General features: G+C 50.8%; 1 protein-coding gene across 2 annotated transcripts in view; it reads right to left on the reverse strand.

The window, feature by feature from the left end:
- NTN1 (netrin 1) overlaps window positions 1-17418 on the reverse strand; it is a 222335-nt gene that overhangs the window by 104859 nt on the left and 100058 nt on the right. The window lies entirely within an intron of this gene.

Raw genomic sequence — 17418 nt, forward strand, 5'->3', positions numbered from 1 at the left:
ATGAGCCCCTCCATGAAAGACTATGCCTGGGCCTTGCCTACTTAGTCCCTTTCCCCCGAAGACCTTTTAACTAAATCCCCTCCTCCATGGTGTCCACAGACTTGCCCCAGGATGGCCTTCCCAGCCTCCACCACACGCCACACTGGAAAATGGTCATAGGTGAATAGCACATTCAGGGATGTCGGAGGGGACTTGAGCCCTGGATGCATCTGCTCACTGCCCCAACCACCCAGGCCCCACCCAGCAGCCAGAGGACCAAGGGGACTGGTGACCCTGAGCCACCTTGTGGGAAGGTCAGCCCTAGAGGGGTCCTGACCAACCAAGACTCTCTTCAAGCCCCCATTTTCAGCCCACAGGTCTCAGGTTCACCAATCCCCCACTCCCCAGCCCTGACAGCTCTGCCCCTCCCTGGTACCTAACACAGCTGCCTGGCCTTATCTCCTCCAGTCTTTGACTCCCCTGTCTGCCCCACCCCTGCCTCATCGCGGCACCCGGCACGCGGCTGTCAGCACACCCAATAAGTAGGTGCAGACGGATTGATGGACAAGGAGATGCCAGAGCCCAGCTGGGAATGAGGCTCTGCCTGGCTTCCATCTCCCATCCACGCAGGGCACTTGGTGACAGCGTGCGGAGAGTGGGGGGACAGGTTGAGGTCAGGGAGAGGCAGCGTCTGGGGTCCAGCCACCGAGCCCTGCAGGACACCTAGCCCCTGGAAGTAGCACACTGTCGTCCTCCTTCCAAGCCTGCTCCTGCCAGGACACAGCCTGAGAACATCGCAGACACGTGATCTGGCCAGACGGAGCCCCCACCACTTGTCTCTGATGCCCCATTATGAGGTCTATTTGAGCTTCCTAGGCCTGGGGCGGTATCTCACCACTAAAATTTATGCAAATGAAATAATGAGCAATTTGGGGAAAGGAATGAAATGCTGCGCAATGATCCAAACCACCCCAGACACCCGCCCAGGGGGTTTTCAAGTTGAGCAATCATTCTAAAGACAACTTAAAAGTCACTCGCTGGAAAAAAGACACGCCAGGGATTCTTGCAAACCAGCAGGCCCTGTGGCTTCAGAGGCCCGCTCTCACCTCATGGTGGGACAGGGGAGGATGGGCTGGGGAGGGAGGTGGAGCACATCTGGTTGCCCACTGCGCTTCAGGACTGGACCAGCAGGACTTTGATAGAGCCCGCCCTGAGCTCACTGCAGACACGTGGGCCCTGGCCTGGCCATCCCAAAACATCCACCTCATTCCTGAAATCAGGCACAGGGAAAACACCAAGACCAGCCGGGAAGGCCGGAAATGCCGGAAGTGCCCGAAATGCCCGTCAACTGTTTTTTTAATTTTTTTATTTTTTTGAGATGGAGTCTCGCTCTGTCACCCAGACTGGAGTGCAGTGGCGCGATCTCGGCTCACTGCAACCTCTACCTCCCAGGTTCAAGCGATTCTCCTGCCTCAGCCTCCCAAGTAGCTGGGATTACAGGCGCCCGCCATCACACTCAGCTAATTTTTTGTATTTTTAGTAGAGACAGGGTTCACCATGTTGGCCAGGCTGGTCTCGAACTCCTGACCTCAGGTGATCCACCCGCCTTGGCCTCCCAAAGTGCTGGGATTACAGGCGTGAGCCATTGTGCCAGGCCGCCGGTCAACTCTTACAGGTAGAGACACATGCCCCCCTCCACGGATAGGGCACTCTGTGCCTCTGTTCATTGGTTCATTCATTCACGCCACAATCTTCACTGAGTGTCCACCCCATGCCAGTTCTGTTCTAGGTACTGGGGACACCTCAGGAATCAAATATTCGCTCAGCAGACAGTCAATGCCCACCAGCTTCGCATCATTACTGGCATGGGGTGGGGGTGGGAATACAGAACAAACAGGAGACATGGTCGCTAGTCCCCGGGAGTTTGCAGCCTGGTAGGAGCGGGAGACGATGCATGAACAAAACTCAAATTCCAGGCACTGACGACATAGGACGAAATGCAGAGACTATTTCTAACCCAGCCATCAGAGAGGTCTTCATGGAGGAGGGGTCATTTGAGCCAGGTCTTAAAGCATAGATAGGAGCGGGGTGTGTGGAGGAGGGGAGAAAATGAAATTCCAGGCCAAGAAAATGGCATAGGAAAAATTGAGAACACCACCAGGAATCCTGAGAGAGAAGTCAACTTCTGTATTTTTCTCAACAATCCACACACACCCCTTTTTGTGCACTGAAGTGATGGGGGCTGACTGTCAAGGCCTTCCCTCTTTCTGCCACGAGGAAGGAGCTGGGCAGGAGTGAGGAAGGAAAGGTCTGAACAGGCTCCGACTGCGAAGAGCCTGAAATTGTGGCAGGAGGAGAGGTGAGGGCTTGACCTCTGGTCCTCTCCACAGTGTGTGTTCCCAGCTTGCAAGGCTAGGGCAGGGAGGAGGAATTCATAAAGACCAATTTCTTCAAAAAAATAATAAAAGGATGAAGCGCACACACACAGAGAAAGTATCATGTTACAATCTGATAAAGCTAGGAGCTGGCACACAGGCGTTTGTTAAACTATGCTCTTTTTTCTTTTTTTTCTTTTTTTGTTTGTTTCTTTTTGAGACAGAGTCTCACTCTGTTGCCCAGGCTGGAGTGCAGTGGTGCAATCTTGGTTCACTGCAGCCTCTGCCTCCCGGGTTCAAGCAATTCTCCTCCCTCAGCCTCCTGAGTAGCTAGGATTACAGGCGCATGCCACTATGCCTGGCTAATTTTTGTATTTTTTTTAGTAGAGACGGGGTTTCACCATGTTGGCCAGGCTGGTCTAGAACTCCTGACCTCAGGTGATCCACCTGCCTTGGCCTCCCAAAATGCTGGGATTACAGGCGTGAGCCAACACACTCAGCCACACTATACTCTTTTCTTAACAGTGTTATTATCCTCTACTCTGAACCATTTCAGAATAAAGTAAAGCTAGGCTCCGTTTGGTTTGGTTTTGTAAAGACTGAGGTGTGCAGGGCAGCATTTGCTCTGCTGCCCCTAGCTGCTGGTCTGTTGCTGGAGCATTTCCTGCCCACTCTTGTCAAGCTGTGACTCAGTTTCCCCTGAGTGGGGACTGACTCTAGGAAGATTCCAGAAAGCAGCCTGAGTCATCGCACCAGGGGGACATGAGGAAATGGGCTTAGAGCTTCCCAGGCGGGAGTGAGGAGGATGGGTGTCGAGTGTGAGTAGGCACATGCACACATGTATGAGTGAACGTGTGCACACAGACACGTTTGGGGTGGCAGTGTTCATGCTGCCCTCTGAGTATGGGCTGTGCTCAGTCGACATGTGTGAAGAGGAGCTCAGGGAGTGAATGGTGGACTCAGGGCTAGAACCCTGGTCTCCTAAATGCCCCTTCCAATGCCCTGGAATGCTGGAAGCCAGAACAGATTGCCAGGAAAGGGCTCTAAGGACAAGTGCCCCACCATGCCTACTCCAGGGAGCCCTAGAACCTCAACCTGGAGATGAGACAACAGCTTAGAAGAAGTAAGGGTCCAGTCTCTACAGAAAAAGCACAGGCTCCACACACCAGCTGAACCCAACAGTGCTGGGCCATCGTGACAATTCAAGGGGAAGCCAATGGGCTCCAAGAAGCATGGATCTCAGCCAATCCTCTGCATTCAGAACTTAGGAGAGTCTCATGGTCAAGAGGACTAAGCGGTTGACCCCGACAGTGGCGAATGAACTATTGCTGGGAACAGGAGACAACCCGAGAATAAGGGGAAGGACGTCCAAAGGCTCAGAGGCCAGAGGAAGCCGTGCATGAGAACAACGTTAGTGTGGTCTGGTTGGCAGGACGGCTGCAGGGGAAGCAGCAGCCAGACACAGGTTCAGGACTGTGCAAAGAGGTGTTGGGTCTGGGGGACACATTCAGACCCAGGTGGCAGCTGCTCTCAGACACTTTCCAGCAGAACAGTGACCCTCCTGTAGCCAGTAAAGGGCAGCCCAGACAGGAGATGGGAGTGGAGATGGGAAGAACTGGCAAGGTGAGCAAAGACAAAGGAATGGGGTAGAGAAGAGAGGATGGGCCGGGAGCATCAGGGGTTGGGGGACAATGTGCCTTACCGGGCCCTCGGTGTGGATGGGGACACCAGTGTCCAGGTACAGCACTCGGAGAATTTGGTCTGGGTATGGGGGTTGGAGGTGTCAGGCTGCATGACAATGGGGGTGTCCATTCAGGAGGCAGCACCCCCTGGGTCTGGAACTCAGGGACAGGCCTCCCAAACAAGACTATTGAGTTCTGGAATAAGCTTTCTCACCTTTCTCAGGACCCATAACCAAAAGCAGGGCAGGAGGAAGACGCTTTATTGAGAAGTCCTGGTAGGTTCATTTCCAGTCTGCAAATACCTAGAAAACAACAGCCATGGAAAGACCCCAGGCCTGAGGCTTAAACTCAGCGGGCTCTGTGATGCACTGACTGTCTCTGCATGTTCACTTCGCACCTAGAAGGGTCCCACAGGGCAATGAGCAGCCAGCATCTGGGCCCTGAACATTTGGAACCCCTGAAAGCTCAGGGCCGCCCAGAGCAGAAAGACTGTCTATTCTCATGGTTCTCTGCCCCGGCTGCATGTTAGACTTACTTGGAAAGCTTTTTAAAAAGTGTGGTCCCCACCCCAGAGACTCTGATTAATTAATGCGGAGAGAGGCCCTGACGTGAGTAGTTCTGTTAAAGTTCCAGGTGATTCTAATATACAAGGACCATGCTCCCAATCTAGTCAATCCCTGATTTTCCAGTGAGGTCCAGAGAGAGGCAGCTGCAACCCCAGCCGGGCACAGACACTGGAGGGAGTGCTCTGGGTGGGGAGAGGGTGAGCACCCAGTTATCACTAAGAGGGGTTGGCAAGAAATCAGTCATCTGGGGGAAAGAGGACAGCTGTTATTGGCCCCAGGAACAAAGGGGTCCTGGCAAACATATTCTAAGGGGATCCTGTTTATGAGATGAGTGGGGCTTTTAAACATTCAATGAGGGCCAGGTGTGGTGGCTCATGCCTGTAATCCCAGCACTTTGGGAGGCTGAGGCGGGCAGATCACAAGGTCAGGAGTTCAAGACCAGCCGGCCAACATGGTGAAACCTCGTCTCTACTAAAAACACAAAAAATTAGCTGTGCGTAGTGGCAGGCGCCTGTAATCCCAGCTACTTGGGAGGCTGAGGCAGGAGAATTGCTTGAACTCGGGAGGCAGAGGTTGCAGTGAGCTGAGATCACATCACTGCACTTCAGCCCGGGCGACAGAGTGAGACTCTGTCTCAAAAAAAAAAAAAAAAAAAAAAAAAAGGCTAGGCCCAGTGGCTCATGCCTGTAATCTCAGCACTTTGGGAGGCCAAGGCAGGCAAATCACAAGGTTAGGAAATCAAGACCATCCTGGCCAACATGGTGAAACTCTGTCTCTACTAAAATAAAAAAAATAAAAAAATAAAAAAATTAGCTGGGCATGGTGGTGCACACCTGTAATCCCAGCTACTCGAGAGGCTGAGGCAGGAGAATCGCTTGAACCCGGGAGGTGGAAGTTGCAGTGAGCCGAGATTGTGCCACTACACTCCAGCCTGGCGACAGAGCAAGACTCCATCTCAAAAAAAAAAAAAAAAAATTCAATGAGAAGGTCCCTGCACAGAATGGAAGACCACGGCCAACTTGCTTTCCAGCCAGGACAAGAATTAAGCACGCGCCCTGGCTCCCAGCCCTGCATGGTCGTTACAGGTGTAGACACCACCTGCTGAGTAAACCTAAGGCCCCAGCTCAAACACAGCAAGTCGCCTGGGAGCAAGGAGGAGAGATGGCCCTGCTCCTGCTGGGCTGCCCAGATCCTTCCTTGGCAAGCCCTTAGGCAAGCACCTGACCTCCTGGTCTTGGCACAACAGGTCCTGTGAGTGAGAACCACAGCCAAACTACCTCTCCAGAAGCCTGGAGCTGCTTTCCCTGAGGCCTCCAGTAGATTCTTAACAGGCCAAGGCAGTGGTGGCATCCCTCAGACTCCCCCAGGAGCAGCTGGCAACATGCAGTGTCAGAGATCCCTGACAGGGAAAGGAGAAGGACTAGATAGTTGCCTAGGCTTAGGAGAAGCTGGCAGGGCTCTCAGTGGCTCGCACTGGGTGAAGGTGTGGTCAGTCGTTAAGGTGGAGGGGAGGAGACCTCATCCCAGGTTGTGAGCGTCTATAATCCGTGCAAGTTTTGGCCAGAATGCTTAACCAACAGCATTTCAGATATTCCTGGAGTCAGGCTGGGCCACACTCAGCTCATTTTGACTCTCAGTTAAAGGGAATTTGGTATTATCAGTGTGGACGTGTCATTCTTTTTCTTTTTTGAAACAGAGTTTCTCTCTTGTTGCCCAGGCTAGAGTGCAATGGTGCAATCTGGGCTCACCACAATCTCCACCTCCTGGGTTCAAGTGAATCTCCTGCCTCAGCCTCCTGAGTAACTGGGATTACAGGCATGTGTCATTGCACCTGGCTAATTTTGTGTTTTTAGTTGAGACAGGGTTTCTCCATGTTGGTCAGGCTGGTCTTGAACTCCCAACCTCAGGTGATCCGCCTGCCTCAGCCCCCCAAAGTGCTGGGGTTACAGGCGTGAGCCACTGCGCCTGGCCGGACGTGTCATTCTTTTCCTTGCTGATTTATTAAACATCCAGGACAGCCTCATGCCAGACACAGTGCTAGGATTAAAGGGCACAAAGATGAACAGGGTGTGGCAGCTGCACGTGAAAAGTTCATATTCTAGCAAAGGAGTAGGCATGAGAAAGGGAGTAGGTCCCTGCTAGAGAAGACGGATGTACAAGGTGTGCGCTGGGTAGAAGGTTCAAAGCTAGTGTGAGATGCATAGGAGTTTTCCAGGATGTCAGGAGTGAGGACATTCCTAGCAGGCGGAACAGCAGGAACAAAGGTTTGGAGGTGGAAACGTGTAATGTTCATGAAAGTACATGGCTTGTTAGTGGACAGAGTGACAGGAGAATGAGCCCAGAGCGTGAGTTTGATGGGTAGAGGAGAAGGTGCTCAGGCCACGGCCAGGTGACGAGGGACTGGATGAGTGCTCTAGAGAAACCACCCAGGAATCTAGCCTTTCAGAGGCCAAAGTGACATGGTCTAACTCCTGCGCGGACAGAGTATTGAAACGGAGGCTGAGACCACCAGTCATTCATCAAACGGGCATCAAGGGGCCTGGCTAACACAGTGAAACCCAGTCTCTACCAAAAAAAAAAAAAAATACAAAAAATTAGCCGGGCGTGGTGGCGGGCGCCTGTAGTCCCGGCTATAAGGGAGGCTGAGGCAGAGAATTGCTTGAACCCAGGAGGTGGAGGTTGCAGTGAGCCGAGATCATTCTACTGCACTCCAGCCTGGGCAACAGAGCAAGACTCCGTCTTAAAAATAATAATAATAAAAAAAAAGCATCAAGGGCCAGCATGGTGAAACCCTGTCTCTACTAAAAATACAAAAAATTAGCCAGGCGTGGTGGTGCATGCCTGTAATCCCAGTTACTTGGGAGGCTGAGGCAGAAGAATCGCTTGAGCCCAGAAGGCAGAGGTTGCAGTGAGCTAAGATCACACCATTGCATAGTAGCCTGGGCAACAGAGCAAGACTTCACCTCAAAAAAAAAAAAAAAAGCATCAAGGGAATACCATGGCTGAAACACAGACAAACCGAGCACAGCCCAGCCCTCAAGCAGGGCAGAGGCTAGTGGAGGAGAGGCCAAAATGGACCATTTAAGAATAGGATACATAGGATGCACTTCATTCATTCATTCATTCAGCAAATATTTCTCAAAAGCCTATGCGCCAGGCACAGGGGATGTGGCAATGAACAAAACAGACAAAAATCCCTGTTTCTCGTGATTGAAGAGAAACAATGAACACAGTGCATTAGGAGACCATAGAGTATATAAGAGGATGCTAAGTGTCATGAAGAAAAATCAGGCAGGAGGGAGGAAAGGGTAGGCTGAGTGTTGGAAAAGGTGTTGTGGTCTTCTACAGGGTGATCACGGAGCCCTTGTTGAGTCAATGACATGAAGGTAAGGAACTTAAAGAAGTTAAGATGTGAGCCATGTAGACACAGGGAGGAGTAGCATGCTTGTCGGGAGAGGAAACAGCCAGTGCAAAGGCCCTGAGGTAAGAGTGTGCCTGGCAGAGCGGAGAAAGAGCAAGGAGGCCATCATTGGAACACACACAGAGAATTAGGGAAAGTGCAGACGAGGGGTGTACACAACCCAGATTTAGGCAGAGGGGGAACAGAGCAAACTCCCTGGTGGAGTAGAGTCTGGCCTCAATAGCAACTTGAGAATAAAGCACTCGAGACTCAAAGAGAATCAAGAGAGAATGCATGTGATAGGTAAGGACAACCGTCAAGCCACCAGGCTTTGCAAGGTGGGGAGATGGTGTGGAGCTTGGGAGACCATTTAGATGTGGGCTGAGGGCCTGAATCAGGGTAGGGTAATGACAGAGGAGGAAGAAACCACTGGAGGGGTTCAGACCTGGGGCTGAACACCAGCACGTGAGGAAGAAGGAATTGTCTGGGATGACCCTGGGGTGTTTAGGGTGTCCAAGAGACGTCAAGGACCAAGGAAGAAACCCCGAGTGAGGGCAGGTCTGGAAGAACAGACAGATCTGGCTCTGAGTGGATGAGTTTAAGGGGTGCCCAGGGGAAGGCTGCCCAGGAGGCAGCTGGCCACCCCAGGTGGGGCTTTGGAGAACAAAGAGGTCACCAAAGAAGACTGTGAACTCCTGCAGGACAGTCACGGGGCCTCTCACACCTGATCTTTAATCACCTCCCCCAGTACTCAGGAAAGGGAGGGAACAGGTGCATCGTTCCCTGAGCAGTTATCACCTGTGAGCAAGGCACGGGACTCCTGCCGCCTCCCTTAGTCCTCAGGATGATTTCCACCTGACAGCGGAGGGGCAGGGACACAGAGAGCTGGCCTGAGGACCCATGGTACTGGGGTGAAACCCATACCAGCCTCCTGCAAAGATTCTGCCCTGCTCCCTTCACCATCTGCCTCAGGAAGCTGAGAAACCCACACCTATGAGATGACCGCTGTCAACAGGTAGAAAACAGCGAGACAGCCACTGACTACCCTGACCCAGGTGTCACCAGACTCCCCTGCACGTGTCCCAGCAAGCCCTCGATGGCTTTCAGGCACCAAGACATATCTTCACAGGGTCCCTTATCACCAACATGCCAACAAGAAGCCACTCACAGATAAGGCCCCTTCCTCCAGATCCAATGCCTGGGAGGCTGGAAGAGGCCTACACACCATCACTGGCCTGGTGAACTCGCAGCTTTCAGACTCTGTTGGGCTGAGATTTTCTGTATTTCATCAATCCCGAGTTGCACACAATCCCACACCTTGCCAGGTCTGGGACCACCAAACAGGAAGGATGGCTCAGGAGTCACTGGCTGCACACGCATGCTCACACCTGCAGAAGGGGAGACGGCAGCCGGGAGGTCCAGAGAGAGCGTGGAACTCTCTTGCATGCTGAGTTATCCACATTCCAAATGGCACGGGAGGTGACAGTATGGAAAACACGGCATCCTTAACTGAGAAGCAAACGGAGATTCAGGGGAAGCAGACGCCAAGAGTGACATGCTTTTGGGGGAGATTCCTGATTTCATTTATACTTTCCTTATGACATACACAGAAGCTTTAGCCTGAACAGAACTTTTGATGGGATGAAACTCAGTCTGTCACTCAGAATGCTGGGGCTCAAAAGGACCATCTCCTCCCCAAGAGGAAAAACAATCAGGCAAACAAGAAGGACCAGTGAGCAGAGGCACTCAGACCAGAAGCCAGACGAAGACTCACGATTCAGCAGCTCGGCCGCTCCAGCTCCACCACCTCCCCTCAGCTGTTCCCTCTGCTCAGACCCGGGCTCTGGGGCCTTCCAGGTAAAGTACCTTTTAATGAGGCTGGAGGAGGCCCAGCCTCCCCAGCCACTCAGGAGCCTTGGAAAGAGCAATTCCCTGAATGGCGTCCCCAGCAGACTCCCTCTAAACCCAGTCCCACGCTGGCTTGAGTGTTTTTCAATTTCCTCAGGTCTGAGTTCTGCAAAGACGTAATTGAGGGTGTTAATCTCGCCCTCTCTTTTTGCTGGCCGAGGCAACGAAAGTGAGCGCTGCCTTGGATAGTGTTACCGCGGAGAGGGACTCGGGGATCACAGAGCCAAGCCCCAATGCTGCAAGCAAAGAAACGCAGGCCCAGCCTTGGGTTACACAGGGCAGCATTGGGGAAAGAGCTGCAGGCCCCTTGGTTCATTTTAAAAATGCTCTTTCTTCTGTTCCACAGCACTTGGGATAAACGGCGAATGGGCTTTTTGCTTCACTCCAGGGACCATTTCTTTTTGTTCTCTCAGTGCATGGAAATCCTATGAAGATTCTGATTTTTGCCACACTCTGCACTCGGGTTGGGTGAACGCTGGCCAGGCGGCCCTGAGAATGGAGCCAGGAGGGAGCATTCCAGAGGAACCCCTCAGAATTGGCAAAGGGTCTCCCTCGGTAAACCACAGGGACCCGGTATACCAAGGATCCTGGAGTTGTCTTCCTCTCACAGTTTGAATCCAAGGAAAACGACCAGGTGCAGCCTTCAGTTTAGACAGAAAAAATGAGTCCAAAAATGGTAGTGTGAGGCAACGGGGCACGTTGGAGAAGATGAGGGCCAGTCTCACTGCTTTGCACCGGGACAAGGAGAAGTGCATGGGCCAAGCACAGCTGTGGGCTAGGGAAGCCCCATTTCTGTCCCTCCAGCTGGCTCCCTTGGCCCAGGGCTGGTTGCCAGAAGCATCATCATCATTACCCACCTCTCAACACCTCTCCCTGCTTCACAGGTGGAACACAGGAACAGCAGAGGTCGGGGCAGCCTGGGATACTTTTTTTTTTTTTTTTTTTTGAGACAGAGTCTCACTGTGTTGCCTAGGCTGGAATGCAGTGGCATGATCTCAGCTCACTGCAACCTCCGCCTCCTGGGTTCAAGAGATTCTCCTGCCTCAGCCTCCCAAGTAGCTGGGATTACAGGCATGCATCACCACACCCAGCTCATTTTATTATTATTATTTATTTATTTATTTATTTATTTTTCGAGACGGAGTCTTGCTCTGTCACCCAGGCTAGAGTGCAGTGGCACAATCTCGGCTCACTGCAACTTCTGCCTCCCAGGTTCAAGGGATTCTCCTGCCTCAGCTTCCTGAGTAGCTGGGATTACAGGCGTGTGCCACCATGCCCAGCTAATTTTTCTATTTTTAGTAGAGACGGGGTTTCACCATGTTGGCCAGGCTGGTCTCGAACTCCCAACCTCAGGTGATCCACCCACCTCAGCCTCCCAAAGTGCTGGGATTACAGGCGTGCATCACTGTGCCCAACCAACCTAGAATACTTTTACAGGAACTTGAGTTCTCTCTTCCTGCATCCTAGAATTAGCTCCAACCCAAGCCGCTCATGTCTGGTCCATCAGTAGAATCATTGGTGGTGGCACATGTTTTCTCAGAGGACTTTCTAGTTCCCCCGTCTGAGCTGCAGGAAGCCTGGGGTACCTGGTCACTTGCCTCTCCAGCCCCCTGTGCCCACTGTGGCTTTTAACACCAAGTGTGCCCAGTAGACACCGAGTGTGTCCAGGGGTCCTCAGCAGCAAAGCCTGGCCTCTTCTCCTCTGCACCTGCCACCACTCCAACCGTCCTTCACTCCAGCCTGCACCACGCTCCCCAGTGCTAAAAAGAGGGACCAGGCAGCCATCGTGCCAGCCTACATCACAGGACCTGTGTCCTCTAATGAGTGGCACCAAGCTCCTCAGTCACACAAACCCTTGAGAAGGACTCACGGGTCATTGCTTTCCTTCTTTTCGCTCCCACAAACAACCCACCTAGTTCTGGTGACACTGCCTTCCACACGGATCCCACAGGGAGCCACTTCTCACCAGCACCTCTCCTCCAGCCAAGCCCTCATCATCTCCCACCTGAAAACTTCCAAGGCCTCCTGGCTGTTCCCAGCTTCTACCCCTGCCTCCTACAGAGCAACCGGGACAATCTTATTAAAACATAGCAGGTTCATGCCACCACCCAGCTCAACACACACCCCCTTAGCTTCCTTTTACACCTGGAATAAAATCCTAACTCCCTGTCCTGCCCCTCCCCACCCTACCACAATCTCACTCCTGACCACTGCTCTGATCCCATGTCCCTAGGGCCTCCCTCCACCTCCCTGATCCATGCACGGCTGCCCTATCTCAGGCCTTCTCCAGGATATGCATGGGACACGTGGTACCCTGCTACCAGCCTCCCTTCTCCCCTCGAAGTGAAAATGAGCCCATGAGTCCTTCATTCAAACACCATCCTGGTTCCCCATTGCCAAGTCAGCCAAATACAGCCCCCTCGAGCTGATATCTGCAACTTTCCACAGTGGGGTCCCCTCAAGGCCACGACTCCCAGTATACCTGGTTTGTTCCCTCTATCTGTGCTTGACTCCGCTGATTCCCACCTGTTCCTCTTTAGCCACAGCCCTCCTACCCATCATCAGAGCTGAATGCAAAGCCCTAATTTTTCCAGAACCTTCCCCAACAGCCACACTGAGCCAGAGCAGAAGGGGCCAGACAGGAGCATCAGCCTGGGGAGACCAAATGCAGCATTCAAACTCCTTTGATGTGCCCAGCACTTACCATACCCTTTATCTCTCTCTCTCTCTTTTTTCTTGAGATGGAGTTTCACTCTTGTCACCCAGGCTGGAGTGCAATGGCACGATCTCCGCTCACCGCAACCTCCGCCTCCCAGGTTCAAGCGATTCTCCTGCCTCAGCCTCCCGAGTAGCTGGGATTACAGGCATGCGCCACCACGCCCGGCTAATTTTTTGTATTTTTTGTAGAGACAGGGTTTCTTTATGTTGGTCAGGCTGGTCTCGAACTCCTGACCTCAGGTGATCTACCCGCCTTGGCCTCCCAAAGTGCTGGGATTACAGGCCTGAGCCATCACGCCCAGCCCTATCTTTCTTTTTATTTCCTTAGCAAACCAAATGATAATGAGGTAGGTCTGGGTCACCCACTGCTCATGATCCTATTCAATTTATTAAGTGCTATGTTGTTCTCTAATTCTTTCTTAAGGATTTCTCTTGTCTCCACCCCATGCGTCGTTCATTCAGCCATCCTGACTCTGCTTCTGCAATCAGGCTGGCTGGGGACGATGCCTGGCCCTGCCCCTTGTCAGCTAGACAACCTTTGACAAGTCCCTCAGGCTCCCTCAGCTTCAGGTTTCTCATCTGTAAAACAGACAAAACATTTAATGTAAAGACTGCGAAGATTAAATCAGATAATGTGATAAAGAGACCAGCACAGTAAGTGATGGTAATAACCCGTATCAGTATCATCAGTTAATACACATTTATGGAGCATCCACTCTGCAGAAGGTCACGTGATCATGAATATAAAAAAAGATGAAAGAGCCGGGCATGGTGGCTCACGCCTGTAATCTCAGCACTTTGGGAGGCTGAGGTGGAGGGATTGCTTCAGCCCAGGAGTTTGAAGCTGCAGTGAGCTATGATTGCACCACTGCACTACAGCCTGGGTGACAGAGTGAGACCTCCTCTCTTAAATAAATAAATAAATAAATAACCCTTAAATAGGTTCCAGCCTGGGCAACATGGTGAGATCCCATCTCTACAAAAAGATTTTTAAAAATTAGCCAATCAGCCAGGTGCAGTGGCTCACACCTGTAATCCCAGCACTTTGGGAGGCCTAGGCAGACGGATCATCTGAGGTCAGGAGTTCGAGACCAGCCTGCCCAACATGGTGAAACCCCATCTCTACTGAAAATACAAAAAATTACCTGGGCATGGTGGCAAGCACCTGTAATCCCACCTATCTGGGAGGCTGAGGCAGGAGAGTTGCTTGAACCCGGGAGGCGGAGGTTACGGTCAGCCTAGATTGTGCCACTGCACTCCAGCCTGGGCGACAAGAGTGAAACTATGTCTCAAAAAAAAAAAAATTAGCCAAACATGGTGGCATGCACCTGTAGTCCCAGCTACTCAGGAGACTGGGGTGGGAGGACTGCTTGAGCCCACCTGGTTGAGGCTGCAGTGAGCCATGATTGTGCCACTGCACTCCAGCCTGGGTGACAGAGTGAGACTCTGTCTTAAAAAAATAAAAGGTGGATAAAAGGCCCTCATGGAGCTCCCCGCGTGCTAGAAGTATACAAAAGAAACACACATACACACTAACAACAACAAAGAGTGACTGCTAACATGTAGCATGTGCCAGGCTCTGTAAAATGCACACACATGCCGACTCCTTTAATCCTCACATCAACTCTATGACGCATTATCCCCATATTACAGATGAGGAAACTGAGGCACACAGAAGCTAAGCAATCCATCCAAGTGTCATAGCAGAGGCAGATCGGGGTGTAAACCGATGCCGTCATGTCCCAGGGTTTTGGGAGCTCAATCCCTTGACTCTGCCACTGTGGCTGACCAGGCAAGGACAAGCACTGCAAAACCAGTTCCTTTTACCTCCCCACAGCATCTGTCATCCTCTATGACATGGCATGAGGTAGGTAGGTGCTCGGTAAATTAAGCTGTGACTTCTCACTAGGAGGCCTATGCAGGATTCCCAGTTCACCATCAGAGCCCCCCATCCTCGTCACTGTCATCATCGTCATCACTGTCGGAAAGGAAAGCACAGCTGAGTGTGGTCTGAGTGTGGCCCAAGCCCATATTAGGCCCTGCACAAGGTGTGGCCAAGCATCTCTTGGAAGTCTGGGCAGACCACCCAGCCGGCTTCCCACCCACAGGCCTGCTCAGAGTTCAGGAAGTGGAATCCGGAGAGAAGCCGGAGGGAGGAGGGCACACCACGACATGTCTGTCCAACCGACTGTCATGGCAACAGCCCAGGGACAGAGCGAGGAAGCCCCACGTCCTCTGCCACATTTCCACCCTGAATTCCTCACCTCGGGAAGGAAAAAACAAGGATTGTGCCCGGCACACCCAATTATGGAAGAAAAGCGTCTAGAAGTCAGAGAACATGAGTCAGAAGAGTGAGGCTGCTGATTTTTAAGAAAAATGGATGTGATTATGAGATGTGGTCATGGAACAGAGGGACCTGGTGACACAGACCCAGCCTTTCCTAGGTGGCAGGCACTGCGTGATGGTTGGGGTCAGGGGACAGGCCAAAGGTTGCTAAGAAGACCTGAGCATTTGCTGGTTCAGAAGACAGAAGACCACTTCAGGATCCCTGAAGAAAAACTCTAAAAAAAACAGGTGACTTACTCTCACCAGCGAGGACAGTAAGCGCTCCCGGTGTTTTCAAAGATCTGGTACAACAACATGAATAACCCTTCACATTTTTCATGGTGTTTTACCACTTACAAAGCCTCCAGACATCCTAAAATGTATCATGAGACTACAAGAATCGGAACTGTGATAGGAACCAAGAGAAAACTTAATCAAACAGAAAGTCCACAATGAGAACCCCCAAAATGGGGGGTGGGAAATGGAGAGAAAATGACACACTGGGTAGTAAGTGGTGCTGCAGCAACTGGCTAACCATCCGAGAAGAACAATAGTTACACTTGACTTTCACAGCATGTACTGAGATATTTACATGTAAAAAGTGAAACCGTAAAGATTACTGGAAGAAAATGTAAGTGAACATTTATGGAATCTTAGGATCAAGAAGGCCTTTCTGAAGTATGATACTGAAAGTAAAAACTGTAAAATACGTATCTGATAGACGGCAACTTTAACTTTTATATGTCAAAAAGCACCACACATTTTAAAAAGTCAATTACAACCTGGGAGAAATACCTGTAGGGCAAAAGATGGACGAAAAGTTACTATCTTTCATATGTAAGGAGTTCATCTTTTTGGAAAACTTATTAACGCCCCCACAGGTGATTCACAAAATATAAACTTGTGAAAAATGTTCAACCTGTCTTGTTAATTATCAAAGACAAATCAATGAAAACAATCAAATATCACTTTTTGTCTTCCAAGTTGGCCAACAGTTTTTTTTAGAGTAATTAATATGCAATATACCTGAGGAAACAAAGAAAAAAAATTCACACTCTATAAACTGGTATGACTTGGGGGAGAGCAAGATACAACACGTGTCAAAAGTCTTAAACATGTGCTTATTCCTTGAAGATGTACAGTTGCACATCTAGGAATTTATCTGAAGGGGACACTGAGAATGGCACAAAGATCAACTTAAAAGAGCACTCAGCCCAACAAAGCTTAGAGTGGAAAAAATCTGAAAAACAGCAAAATGTCCAAATTTAAATGCCTGATTAACGGAGTCATGGTACACCCACAAAATGCAATACAAATACTATGCAACCATGCAAAACTACAAAGCCGACTATTTAATAAAGTGGAAAGATGGAAACAATGTATTAAGTAAAAAGAAGTATGACTGCATATAGTGGAAACATACGCAAATAGAAAAAGGTCCACCAGGCAATAGACACACCACAGGGTATTAACATCGTCACTCTGGCTGGTGGGATAAACTGTTACTTGCGTTTTCTTCTTTTTGTCCTAATCTATATCTTATAATTTTTCTACACCAAATAGATATTGCCTTTGCCACATGAAAAATACAATAAGAACATAGTTTAAGCAGAAACAAAAGCACAAGATGAGGGGCTGGGCGATGCCTAACAACCCAACCACTGCTTGGTGTTTAATACTTCCCGAGACCCACCCCTCCACTAGGTCAAACTTCACAGCACCCCTTTAATCTGGTTAAGAGGAGCACTGGGAAATAAAGACATTGCCCCAATCCCAAAGCCTCTCATTCAAGTCACCATTTGCTAGTTATGAACCAAACTGTAGAGGATTCTAGAGTTTAGGGGAGTGTTGCTGCTTTCAAAAAATGTAACTCGGAGGGCTGGGTGTGGTGGCTCATGCATGTAATCCCAGCACTTTGGGAGGCCGAGGCGGGCGGATCATGAGGTCAGGAGATCGAGACCATCCTGGCTAACACGGTGAAACCCCATCTTTAAAAATACAAAAAATTAGCTGGGTGTGGTGGCGGGCACCTGTAGTCCCAGCTACTTGGGAGGCTGAGGCAGGAGAATGGCGTGAACCCGGGAAGCGGAGCTTGCAGTGAGCCGAGATTGCGCCACTGCACTCCAGCCTGGGCGACAGAACGAGACTCCGTCTCAAAAAAAAAAAAAAAAATGTAACTCAGAAACGAACTCCCTAGAACCCCAAATGCGTACAGAGAAAGATAATATCCCCTCTGCACTGACCAGATCATATTCCAGCTCTCCTGTATCAAGAAGGTCACTGGCAGATTGGAGGGTATTGGGGGAGGTGGCTGAGATAACAAGAGGTCTGAAAAGGTGACAGGAGGACTGATTTGAGGAAGTAGGTGTGGGATTGCCTGGGGAAGAAAAGGACGTGTGTGGGGAGGCTCTTTTTTGTAAGTGGGAGGGCAGCTGTGGCATCCAAGGAGTCAGTTCAACTCCACT

The sequence above is a fragment of the Pan paniscus genome, chromosome 19 (assembly GCF_029289425.2).
Source record: "Pan paniscus chromosome 19, NHGRI_mPanPan1-v2.0_pri, whole genome shotgun sequence".
Taxonomy (NCBI): Eukaryota; Metazoa; Chordata; class Mammalia; order Primates; family Hominidae; genus Pan; species Pan paniscus.